The sequence below is a fragment of the Solanum lycopersicum genome, chromosome 1, assembly GCF_036512215.1.
Source record: "Solanum lycopersicum chromosome 1, SLM_r2.1".
Classification (NCBI taxonomy): Eukaryota; Viridiplantae; Streptophyta; class Magnoliopsida; order Solanales; family Solanaceae; genus Solanum; species Solanum lycopersicum.
Window position 1 is genome coordinate 48,994,421 of NC_090800.1, and position 14,458 is coordinate 49,008,878.

The window sequence follows — 14,458 nt, forward strand, 5'->3', positions numbered from 1 at the left end:
TTCTTGTGTTCATCACCTATAACCACAAAAAATAAATTAGGTGGTAAAGACACATAGTGTCAAAACTCTAAAGGCACGACATATAATTACCAGGAAAAGAGAAGTTTACTAATGATCACATAGCCTCTCATCCATAATTGTGGCGCGCTTCACAACCATGAACAAGACACAGGTAATGTGGTTTAGTGAGACATTCATTAAAAGGATATTTAACCTTATGATCTGATACCAAGATTGTCATACCTGGAGATCAAACCAAGATACGACCGGCGTCGTCCTTCTTTCACAAGACTTAGACAAGCCCTTAGCATTCGTCATAACATATCATCACTTAAAATTGCAGAAAGAATTTAGAACTTTAATATGCATAGGTGATGTGAACTTAGACATCATACTTAATCATTCATAATAGCATAAGATATTCTAAAACTTTGTCTCACATGTATAAAGCTATCAAAAGAGTACAAATCTTGACTTAGACAATAAATAGTCAACATGCCATATATGCCTTAATACAAAAGAATCCAAAGAACATAAATGAAAATACGAGTATTCTTAAAATTTACTAAGGTCATCACAATCTAGAATAATGAAATGATATCATCCTCGAACTGGAGGCACTACCAACACTTGGAGAAAGAGTTCCAAGCTTTTTCAATCGACCTTCTTAGTCTTCAATGGACAGACCCTATAGTTGTAGTGATATAAATTAATGGTCTTAGTACTCCATATGTACTAACTACTGTATATACACATAACATTCAAGGACATGCATGAAAAGGGATCATTTAACATTTATTTGGAAATAAACCTAAGTCATATGAATGTGTTCAAGGCACATACCATAGAACATATACAAGTTAAGGATTTCATCAACATGCAGCAAATGACATATTACCATAGACTCATGTTAACATTTCATATTCCATATATCATACAAACATAACTTACAAAAGACTTACCAATGATCTCATATAGCAATATACACCAATAACATGTTTATCAACATAACCAACATTATATAAGACTAATAACGTTTATCATAATAATCATACATTTCATGTTAGTATATTTCGAAAGAACAATCTCCTAGGACTTCTCGTAGAGTAAACTTGTGCAATGTCTAGATAGAGTCCCATACCATTACCTATACTAAGTAGACCCTTCACCTCACCCTAGTTAATGTTCATTACTTGTCTTCAATTTTATATGAGGGAACATATGGCTTAACAGAAATAGACCATGTGAGCTAAACATGGAATCTGGTGGCATAAAACCCCACACTGGAAGAAGTTGGTCTACCAGCCAAAGTAGAACTAAACATGACATAGCTTTCTAGATGGATCCACTAGCTAGTATCTTATGGTGGCAACATAGTTCAACAACTAAGAGATGTATTAGAGACTCATAGTTTCACATTACATGGAAGCCTCTGTCTCATGAGAGTCATTGTGAACCTAACTTCCAACTAGGGAAGGGACACATCTCTTATCTAGTTCATCGGTGCTTAGCTTCAGTCCCTTTCTTGAATAAACATTAAGTTGTATTTTATCATTAAATTATCATAGGTCATAGGAGATTAACTCCTTGTATAAACATTATCATGAGATCTTTCGGATTAGTTGAGAATTTCCTTTCATCCCAACCCCTCGTGTGTGAGATTAACATAGCATAAACATCTTGTGTGAAGTATACAAGAGAATATCAGAACTTGCATTATCTTATTCTTATCATGATCTCACAACTAACATGCTTATAGCCTAAGATATATTACTAGAAACACCATACATACTTCCATAACATAGCATCATGAGTTATAGGATACAAAAACAACATAGAGTAATCACAACTTTCGAAGACTTACACTTGCTTCCAATTACCTTATTCAAGAACTTACGTTCAATATTCATTATCATACCAATAACATAGTGAAATACTCAATAGCATATTGAATACCAAATATTAGGTTCATATACAAGATCAATTCATAATATAGAATAAGGGAAAGGGTCATTAAACAATTCTTTCAATTCTTAGTTCCAATCCTATTATTTAAACGTTTTCAAGTAGTAGAAAGAACTCGTTCGAATCCATCAATTTGAGAAAGATCATGCGTCAGGAAAAAATCAAATATAAACAACCACATTCTCATCAATTCGTGTGAAATCAACCAAAGAAAATACTTATTGTTCATCGAAAATCATAAAGCTAAAGATAGGATGAAAATCTGTTTTGTAGAGTAAAAACCCTAGAAGTTTCAATTCTTGAAACTATCTTTGAAAACACCTCTTGGGGAAAGGAATACCAAGATTTAAAAACACCTACCTTATAGATGAAGAATTCACGAAAATTTGATGGAAAGCTTGAAGTCTTCGTCTTCTTCCGTAAGCTCTTCTTGTTCTTCAATGGTGTGTGAAAAGAGAGTGTTTCTTGAGAGAATGAGAGAATTTTTGTTTGAATTCTTATTTGGACGTGTAAAAGTGGTCTAGAACTAATCTAATATCCATATATAGACGTCCTATGAATTACCTAAAAGACCATCCACTTAAATGTATCTTTTTAAGAAGCTAAATTACCAAATATACGACTTTAACAATTCTGGAAAGTGGCTGCGCGTCGCGGGGACAAATCCCATCAATTTTTCTTAAATTTTGATTTGAGGCAGTGAAGTGTGTGTCATAATCGAATAGAGAGGTTTCCCCTCACATTTTGAGGAAGAAAACCTCGTGACTAACGTGCGTCGCAACCTGTTCCTCCAATTCTGCCTGTTCGCAGGCTGCAGGGCAACCTGCCCACCCATGTTTGGATCCTCCTGAAGGACCGTTTGGGTGATCCTTGGGGCTTCGTTACCGAACTTTAGGACCCTTTGTACTACATACCACCTATACAAGGTCTCTTTACAAGTTTTTGAGTTCATTTGATACTTCAAAACCTTCACCAAACATAGGGACGTCAATTAGTTCAAATTAACTAGTTTCTGGACGTGAAGGTCTGTATTTGTCATTTTGTCTCTAACCTTTTATAAATGAGTTTATTACATTAATATGTATTTATGCATAGTAATTAAAACTTCAATTACTATACATAAAGCTCAATCATAACAATGTGATGAATTTCCTTATCACAACAACATGAGCTAAACATAGCATTAAGGAGTCAACTATCCAAAACTCATATTATCAACATGCTCAATATCATTTTATAAAGACTCACTATATCAAAATGCACAACATAACTCAAAACAAGTAAAATTGACAATTTTCATGTTTCGAGGAACAAGTTCATTATAATTCACTGTAACATGAACACTTCACAAAATTTCAACAAAATGAAAGCAACTGCAAATTTAGTCATTATTTTCATTATTACTAGAAATAACTAACCTTAGTTATCAAATAGATGAGGGTAACAGGACTTCATATCGGCCTCAGCTTACCACGTTGCACCCTCAGAAAGGTTATTCTTCTATAATACCTTTACGGAAGCCACCTCTTTTATCCTTAACTCCTTTACTTGTCTTTCAAAGATTCGAACTGGAATATCCTCATAAAAGAGGTTCTCTTTGACACCTAGACCTTCAATAGGAAGAATGGACTCTGGATCACCGATACCGTTCTTTAGATGGAAACATTGAACAGAGGATGAACAGAAGTCAATTCACTAGGAAACGTCAACTCATATGGAACCTTACTAATCTTTTGCAAGATCTCATAGGGACCCATAGAATGAGGACTTAACATCCATTTCTAGATATTTAAAAGGCGCCATGGATATACTCGAATGGTAGCTATCGTTGTAGGAGATCTCTATTAAGGGCGGGTGATTATCCCAATTTTTTAAATCAACCGCAAAAGCCATCAACATGTCTTCAAAGCTTTTAATGGTGTGCTCTGCCTATCCATCCATTTGAGAAGGGAAAGCACTGTTAGGATTTACTTGGTTACGAAAAACACTTTTAAAATATCTCTAAAAATTGGAAGTGAATTGTGCACCTTTATCCAAAATAATCGACCAGGGGGCCCCATTAACTTCACGACCACCTTAACATACATTTAGCATACTCCTTTGCTGAATAAAATATTTTTTGGGATAAAGTGAGATAACTGAGTAAGCCTATTCACTATGACACAAATGGATTCATGTTGTCGACATGTGTGAAGAAAACCTACCACAAAGTCCATGTTGACATCTTCCCACTTCAATGTTGGGATGTCAATATCTTGAGTTAGACCTCTTGATGCTTAAGGTTTGGCTTTGACTTGTTCGCAATGTGAGAACCTAGCTACAATGTTAGATATCCCTATTTTAATTCCATTCCACCAATTAATTGGACGTATATCATTATACATTTCGGTGTCTCCCGGATTACTGGAAAAGTGGGAGCCATGAGACTCTTCTATGATTATCTCCCTTAAGTTGTAGAGACCCTCATAATGAACTAGCTTGAACTTCAGCTTCACGAATGTGTCATGTGTTAATAAGGTATTAAAATAATAAATTTTTTCATCATAAGTAAGTTTTATATGTTTGAAATTCAAACGTCAAGGGACAACTAAGACATTCAGAACCTTGTCTTGTGTATGTTCTAATGTGTCCTTGTAAGTTGAATATTTTTTTGTGTGTTGTTTTGAGTCTAGAAGTAGTTCAAAAGACCCTAACACATAGAACTACACGTTTTGGGTAAAAATGTCAGGTTAAGACTCCCCATGGACCTCCCTAGGTTTCCTTTATGAGGACCCAACCCTTGGACCAAAAAGCTGCCCAAGTTAGAAAAAGTTGTTCTTTGGTAAAATGGGTCCATGTCATGACATGGTGTAGGTTGGGAAAAAATCTTTGTCCTTGTAGCGGACACCACGCAGACTCTTCTGTCTCGACATTTATTTTCAAATATCTTAATGGAACAGCTCGCATCACGGACTTGTTTCCCGACTATAATTCCAAATATTTAAGTGATGTTCTACTTGTCTAAAAAGGTCCAATTAAATTAGGGGTCTTTTTGGTATTTTTGGTTGTATTATATATTAAAATTGGGTCCTAAAACACCCTTTCCCCTAATAAAAAAAGCCAAACCCTCAATTAGAATCAAAAAATTTTCATGCTCTGCCTTATGTCTAAATTCTCTCTCTAAAGTGGAATCCTCCTTTGGAGAAGCTTCAAGCTTCAAGGGAGAAGACCAAATCTTTCAGTTTCTTCACTGAATCTCGTGGGATTCTTTATATTAAGGTATGTTAGTTCATCCTTGAACTTTCATTCATTTAAGGAGCAACTGTAAAGAGATTTCAAAGAGGGTTTTCAAACTCCAACTTCTTATATTTTGAATCTAAGCATGGGCCTTAGCATGAAAACATTTTAATGATTGAAATAAGTTGTTTTTAGTTTCAATTGATAATTTTTATTTCAAAACCCATATGAACAAATGCTCATGCATATTTCCAACCTTTAACATATGATGTGGGTTTAGTGCACATATCTTGAAGATGTTTGAGTTGTGTTTCTGTAATTTATATTATGATTAGTTTCATGATGAATTAATAGAAAAATTGATAAAATGTGGTGAAAATTTAGATGACTGGTAAGTTTGTTATAGTTTGTAGTTCTTATATTGAAATGCTCTTGAGTTGTATGGTAAACCTTTAGTGGCGGTGTTTAGTTGAAGTACATGATTATGTTGTATAAATTTGTGTATTGTGATTATGGCCTTGAATGCATAGAATTTGAAGTGAAATGATGATTATGATGTCTATGCATGATATGTTTTAGGATATTGATATGTGTATCTTGACAATTTTATGTAAAAGTGAAGAATATGTTTATGTGAAGCATGCTAGTGTGTGAAATATGATGAATGAAGGTATGAGTCTGTTTCGGAGTCAATGTTATGAAAATGATGATTATGTGAAAGGTGTGCTCACATGTACTAACAAACACACTTTGAATGAAATAATGAAGTTAATGTACCTGAAATGGGGACTTTTCGGTTGATACTCTTCGTGAGTAGAGATGAAGTGTCTAGACCTCCCTACTATTCCTATAGTATGAAAAAGGGAAATTTTGGGGTGAACACTCTTCGTGAGTTGAGATGAAGTGTTTAGTAGCAATCGCACTATTTCTGAAGATCTTTCTAAGATTGGTTGGAGGATGTATACCCTTCGTCAATTGAGATGTGGTGTTCAATAGTTAGCCATTCACCTATATTAATAAATGTGTAAGACTCTGTAGGGGAGTTATGCTTATCATCGAGAAGATTTCAAGAAGGGCTGGATATACTTCGCGAGTAGAGATGTTGTACGCAATGTACGTCTTGGAATGAGTACTCCTAATTAGTCGAGAATGTGTTACTTTGAAGCAATCTCCTCATAACTTAACTATGTGTCCGCATAGGAGTAGCTAATGGAGGATCCATTAAGAGGCTCAAAAATGACCCTTCCCTAGGCAAGTGGTGATCCCTCACCGGTAGGGATTAATACTGGGATACCATGTCTGGATTTCATGGCCTATGTCAGTTAAAGCTTGCCCCTGCAAAAGAATGTAATTAACCAAGTCTTCCAAAGGGTGTACTACTAAGGTAGGTGGTGGTATGAGAACTATCTATTCATTGAACAAGTAGGCATTTAAAGGAGACTCTTTATGTTTTCTTATATGAATTTTATTTGTTGGGTCATTATGTTGCTTAATATCTGAAGTTAATAAAGAATGTTAAGTTTGTGAATTGTATGATGAAGTTTATGAATGGTGAATGTGGTGTGCCTAATATAAGGGAATATTCAAGGATAACTTGGTGTCACGACCCAAACCGGGCCGCGACTGGCACCCACACTTACCCTCCTATGTGAGCGAACTAACCAATCTAAACCTTAACATTTCAATATAATATCAACATGAAGTAACGCGGAAGACTTAAACTCATTAATAAAAATCAATAATCAACTTCTATAACTCAAAACTTATCATTCCCCAAAATCTGGAAGTCATCACCACAAGAACATCTATGATCAAATGACTAAACTAAGAGTATTCTAAAAGCTAAAAATACATAAGAAGCTAGTCCATGCCGGAAGTTCAAGGCATCAAGACTTGAAGAAGAAGATCCAGTCCAAGCTAGAAGCATTAGGTCACCCTGAATTTCCGATGTAGTAAGACTGGCTTGAATTACTGTTGAGTCGAAGACGACGGCACGTTTGCTGCACTCCACAAATAAACAAGAAGAAAACATAAAAGTAGGGGTCAGTACAAAACACGGGTACTGAGTAGATATCATCAGCCAACTCAAAATAGAAAACAATATATACCAAGTAATATCATAAAATCAACTATGATACTCAACATGTAGCAACAACAAGCACTATATCATTAACAATTACCGTCAAGTTCACACATGAGGACTCAAACCTCAATACCATACTCATTTGGGAATCATGTTCATTAGATTGAGTATATTAACATCTTTCAAGATTCATTATCTTTATTTCTCTTGTGTCGGTACCTGACACTCCGCTCCCTCATATTCATTATTCCTCTTGTGTCGGTACATGACATTCCGATCCCCTAAATCTACGTGTCGGTTCGTGACACCCGATCCCCTAATTCTACGTGTCGGTTCGTGACACCCGATCCCCTAATTCTACATGTCGGTTCATGACACCCGATCCCCTAATTCTACGTGTCGGTTCGTGACACCCGATCCCCTAATTCTACATGTCGGTTCGTGACACCCGATTCCCTAATTCTACGTGTCGATTCGTGACACCTGATCCCCTAATTCTACGTGTCGGTTTGTGACACCTGATCCCCTAATTCTACATGTCGGTTCGTGACACCCGATCCCCTAATTCTATGTGCCGGTTCGTGACACCCGATCCCCTAATCTCATTCTATCAATTAATCAAGCCTTCTTTTATACCAAGGCATCATCAATCTCATTAGTTTAGTTCATCAAGCCTTTTCCCTTACCAAGGCATCATCATTAACAAGAGATTAGGTTTTTATCAAGATTTGGGATTCAATAACTTCATCATGCTTAATATAATCACAATTATATAATCACATTCATACATGCATACAATAAAACACATAGCAGGGTTTAAAATACTATCAATACATATCATTCACTATTACGAGTTTACTACGAATAGCATGAAAACCATAACCTACCTCCACCGAAGATTAGTGATCAAGCAAGCAAATTTTCTCCAAAGCTTCGTGTTTCCCCTTCTCGATCGTCTCTCTCTCTATCGACTCCCTTCTCTCTCTTTCTGTTCTTTTCTTTTTCTTATTCCCCTCTTTCTTTTACCCTAATTGAAATATAATTAAGGATAAAAGATGGCGGTAATATCCCACTAATTAACTTAAGGTTAACTCTTTTAACCCCCAAGTAATTAGACTTATTAACATTAACCCACTAACTTTATAATTAAGGCAGGAATAGTCAAAAACGTCCCCTAAACCGTATAAAGAAATCCGACCCGGACTGGGATTGCGCAACCTTTGACGGGCCGTCGTGCCTGCGACGGTCCGTCCTGCAGGTCGTCGCAAAGTTCACAGACCCAAATTTCCACCAAGGGTATGTGACGGTCCGTCCTGCCATTTCGTTACGAAGTTCAGAGAGTCGATTTTCAGTACCCAATTTTCAATTTTTCTAAGTGTTTTGAAACGAGGCCCTGCGACGGTCCGTCGTGCCCATGACGGTCCGTCGTTGGGTCCGTCGCCTCAGCCTGTTTTTCAAGAATTGAAATCTGCTGCTCAAAACGACTAAACAGGTCGTTATAATAGATAACAATTTACCCATCGTTCGTCCCCGAACGATCACAAGAAGGAAAACAAGGGCGAAAAAGGAGTACCTGAATCTGTAAACAGATGTGGGTATTTTTCTCGCATATCCGCCTTCTTCTCCCAAGTGGCTTCTTCAACGGGTCGATTCTTCCATTGAACTTTGATGGATGCAATCTCCCTTGATCTCAACTTACGAATTTCTCTATCTAGAATGGCAACAGGTTCCTCCTCATAAGACAAGTTCTCATCAAGCAAAACTGAATCCCAACGGATAATGTAGTTTCCATCCCCATGGTATCTTTTCAACATCGACACATGGAATACCGGATGTACTCCGGAAAGCCCTGGAGGCAAGGCTAACTCATAAGCCACCTCTCCTACTCGCTTAAGTACTTCAAATGGTCCAATGTACCTTGGACTTAGTCTACCCTTTTTACCAAACCGCATCACCCCTTTCATGGGCGAAACCTTCAGCAAGACTCGTTCTCCCTCCATGAACTCTAAGTCTCTAACCTTTCGATCTGCATATTCTTTTTGTCTACTTTGCGCCGCTAGAAGCTTTTCTTGAATAGACTTCACTTTCTCTATCGAATCCCTCCAAAGGTCAGTACCCCAAGGCCTAACCTCAAATGCATCAAACCAACCAATGGGAGACCTACATCTCCTACCATACAATGCTTCAAATGGAGCCATATCAATGCTTGAGTGATAGCTATTATTGTATGAAAACTCCGCTAAGGGTAAGAAGCTATCCCAATGGCCTTCAAACTCTATCACACATGCGTGAAGCATATCCTCCAACACTTGAATCGTTCGCTCAGACTGACCATCGATCTGAGGATGGAACACGGTACTAAGGTCCAACCTAGTACCCAGTTCTGCGTGCAATGTCTTTCAAAACATAGAAGTAAACTGCGTACCTCTATCTGATATGATGGATAGTGGAACCCCATGCAACCGAACAATTTCTGAGATATAGATTTTGGCTAACTTCTCTGCATTGTAAGTCACCTTGATCAGAATGAAATGAGAAGACTTAGTTAACCTGTCAAAAATCACCCAAATAGAGTCATACTTACCCATTGTCTTTGAAAGACCAACCACGAAGTCCATTGTGATTCTCTCCCATTTCCATTCCGGAATGGGCATTCTCTGAAGTGTTCCTCCGGGCCTTTGGTGTTCATACTTTACTTGTTGATAGTTTGGACATTTGGCAATAAAATCAATAATATCACGCTTCATTCTACCCCACCAAAAGTGTTGCTTTAGGTCACGGTACATCTTGGTTGCACCCGGATGTATCGAATACATTGAACTATGAGCCTCTGTAAGAATAGTGTTAATCAAATCATCAACTCGGGGTACACATACCCTTCCCTTGATTCTCAAAACACCTTCCTCATTGATTTGTGCTTCCTTAGCCTCTCCTTTCAACACTTTATCTCGGATCCGGATCAATTTTTCATCATTAAACTATTTTCCCTTAATCTTGTCAAGAAAAGAAGACCTTGACTCCACACTAGCCAACAATCCTCCCTTCTCATTTACCTCTAACCTCATCAAGTCGTTAGCCAGAGTCTGAACCTCTCTAGCCAATGGACGTCTAGAAACTTGCAAGTGAGCTAGACTTCTCATGCTTACCGTTTTTCTACTTAAAGCATCTACCACAACATTCGCTTTTTCCGGATGATACAAGATAGGGATATCGTAGTCCTTTAGTAACTCCATCCATCTCCTCTGTCTTAAGTTCAAATATTTCTGAGTAAAGACATACTGAAGGCTACGATGATCCGTGTAGACCTCACACTTAACCCCATATAAATAGTGTCTCCATTGCTTTAATGCAAACACTACCGCAGCCAATTCCAAATCGTGGGTCGGATAGTTACGTTCATGCACCTTTAATTGCCTTGAAGCATAAGCAATCACACTCTTCTCTTGCATCAGTACTGCACCCAAACCAGAATAGGATGCATCACAATAAACAATGAAGTTCTTACCCTCTACTGGCAAGGTAAGGATAGGTGCGGTAGTCAACAAGGTCTTGAGCTTGTGAAAGCTTTCCTCACATTCGTCCGACCATACAAATGGAACATTCTGCTTAGTAAAGTTCGTCAATTGGGAAGCAATAGAAGAGAATCCCTTGAAAAATCGACGGTAGTAGCTAGCTAACCCAACAAAGCTCCGTATTTCTGACACATTAGTAGGTCGTACCCAATTCTTCACTGTCTCAATCTTAGAAGGATCCACCATCACTCCCTCCTTAGAAACCACGTGCCCCAAGAAGGACACTGCATCTAGCCAAAACTCACACTTAGAGAACTTGGCATAAAGCTTTTTCTCCCTCAAAATTTCCAATACCATTCTCAAATGCTCTTCATGTTCCTTCTTGCTCTTTGAGTATACCAATATATCATCAATAAATACGATCACGAAGAGGTCCAAATATGGCTTAAAAATCCCGTTCATCAAGCTCATGAACGCAGCAGGGGCATTCGTAAGACCAAAAGACATCACCACAAATTCATAATGCCCATACCTCGTTCAAAAAGCAGTCTTTGGCACATCCGTTGCCCGTAGTTTCAATTGATGATAACCGGATCTCAAGTCAGTCTTAGAGAAGACACAAGCACCCTGTAATTGATCGAACAAGTCATCAATGCAAGGAAGAGGATACTTGTTCTTAATAGTTACCTTATTCAGTTGTCTGTAGTCTATGCACATCCGAAAACTCCCATCCTTCTTATTCACAAACAAAACAGGAGCCCCCCAAGGAGATGCACTTGGTCTAATGAAGCCTTTGCTCAACAACTCTTGAAGTTGGGCCTTTAACTCCCTTAACTCTGCGGGAGCCATTCTATAAGGGGGTATAGAAATGGGGCGTGTACCCGGTTCAAGATTGATACAGAAGTCAATATCCCTATCTGGTGGCATACCAGGAAGATCTGTAGGGAACACATCAAAAAACTCGCGGACTACCGAAACCGACTCAATCAAAGGTACTTGGGTAGTGTCATCCTTGAGATGTGCCAAGAAAGCTAAACACCCTTTACTAACCATTTTCTTAGCACGAAAAAAGGAGATGATACGCACCGCATTGGAAGTGTAGTCACCCTCCCACACTAACGGATCTGTCCCAGGCTTGGCTAACGTCACCGTTTTAGCATTACAATCCAAGATCGCAAATTGTGGAGAAAGCCAAGTCATACCCAGAATTACATCAAAATCATCCATTTCTAAGATAACCAAATCTACATAAGTGTTGCTCCCCACAAAGTTCACCAAACAAGACCTATATACCTTTTCGACTACCACAGACTCACCCACCGGAGTAGAAACACGAATAGGCATATCAAGTAATTCACAATGTAAATTTAGACCATTAGCAAATGTGGAAGATACATAAGAAAATGTGGATCCAGGATCAAACAATACAGAAGCCATGCAATCACAAACCAGAAGATTACCTGTGATGACAACATCAGATGCCTCCGCTTCAGACCGCCCAGGGAAAGCGTAACAATGGGCCCTATCGTTTGTCTATCCATTGCCCCTACCATGTTGTGATATAGTGGTTCCAGTTTGCCCATCACCTCGGCCGTTTTGGTGACCACCATTTCCTCGACCACCACGTCCTCCAGAATAACGGCCTCTACCATGACCACATCTACCTCTAGCCATTGGGGGTCTATAACTCTAGTTTGGACAATTTCTTCTAATATGTCAAGTCTCCCCACATCCGTAACACTCTCTGGAGTCAAGCATAGGTCTCTCGGAGAAGTGTTGACCGGTCTGAGGTGGTCCCCCAACTACAGTCTGTAGTGAAGACTGAATTGGTCGGACTGAGTAACTTCCCGAACCTTGTCCTCTACTGTAAGCAACATTAAACTCACCTCCCTTTCGAAACCTTTTTGATGTCGATGTCGTAGTGAAGTCGTCTGGCTTCACTCCTTCCACTTCTATCACAAAGTCTACCACTTCTTGGAAGGATTTTGCCGTTGCCGCTATCTGTAAGGCCAAAATCCGCAGTTCTGACCTCAACCCCTTCAAAAACCAGCGAATCCGCTCTTGTGGACTGAAACACAGTTGGGTGGCATACCGGGATAATGCACGAAACTTAGCCTCACATGCATTGACCGACATCCTACCTTGCTCTAGGCTCAAGAACTCATCCATTTTCCTATCCCTCAAAGTTCGGGGGATATACTTCTCCATAAACAAGCTAGAGAATGAGGCCCAAGTCATAGGTGGTGCCTCTGTTGGTTGACACTCAATATGTGACCGCCACCACATTTTGGCGTTCCCTTGAAACTGATAAGTCACAAACTCCACACCAAACCGTTCTACTATACCCATCTTGTGTAGTAGCTCGTGACAGTCAACCAGAAAATCATAAGCATCCTCCGATTCAGCACCCTTGAAGACCGGAGGTTTCAGTTTCAAGAACTTACTGAAAAGTTCATGTTGATCAGTTGTCATTATAGGCCCAGTAGTCAGACGTGGAAATGTGCCTATGTCCAATGAGGCTTCCATACGAGGAGCCATAGTGGTTGCATGTTGTACTTCTGAAACCGGAGGTGTTGGCGCAGAAAACACTGGAGGTGCCTGACCTTGATCAGACAACCCACTGAGATAGGCGAGAACCTGATTGATCATCTCTGGGGTAGGCTGGGGTGGCAATCCCTCATTCTGCACTTGTTCATTTTCCCCATCCTCCCGTTCTCTTATTACCTCCTCAGTCGGTGGAGGAGTCACTGCCCTAGTATCAGATGGGCTTGGTGTTTGTCCTCTTCCTCTAGAGGACGTCTTCCCACGACCTCTACCACGGCCTCTTGCCGTTGCTCTTTCTTGAGCCACAGCCCCAGTGGCTGGCTCAGTTATATCCTGCCTTGCTTGTGTTGGTGTTGGTGCTAGCGTAGTCGTTGCTCTAGTTCTAACCATCTGCGAAATAGAGTGAAGATGGTCAGATACCAATTTGTATCACCTAGATACCAATTGGACCCAAGTAGTAGCACGAAAGAAGAAAGAAAGAATGGAATTCTCCTAAAGTCTTGTAGCCTCTCAAGGAAAAGTAAAGGCGTCCCCTTACCGTTCCTTAAGACTCTACTAGACTCGTTCTTGTGTGATGAGACCAACGAACCTAATGCTCTGATACATAGTTTGTCACGACCCAAACCGGGCCGCGACTGGCACCCACACTTACCCTCCTATGTGAGCGAACCAACCAATCTAAACCTTAACATTTCAATATAATATCAACATGAAGTAACGCGGAAGACTTAAAATCATTAATAAAAATCAATAATCAACTTCTATAACTCAAAACTTATCATTCCCCAAAATCTGGAAGTCATCACCACAAGAACATCTATGATCAAATGACTAAACTAAGAGTATTCGAAAAGCTAAAAATACATAAGAAGCTAGTCCATGCCGGAAGTTCAAGGCATCAAGACTTGAAGAAGAAGATCCAGTCCAAGCTAGAAGCATTAGCTCACCCTGAATTTCCAATGTAGTAAGACTGGCTTGAATTACTGTTGAGTCAAAGACGACGGCACGTTTGCTGCACTCCACAAATAAACAAGAAGAAAACATAAAAGTAGAGGTCAATACAAAACACGGGTACTGAGTAGATATCATCAACCAACTCAAAATAGAAAACAATATATACCAAGTAATATCATAAAAT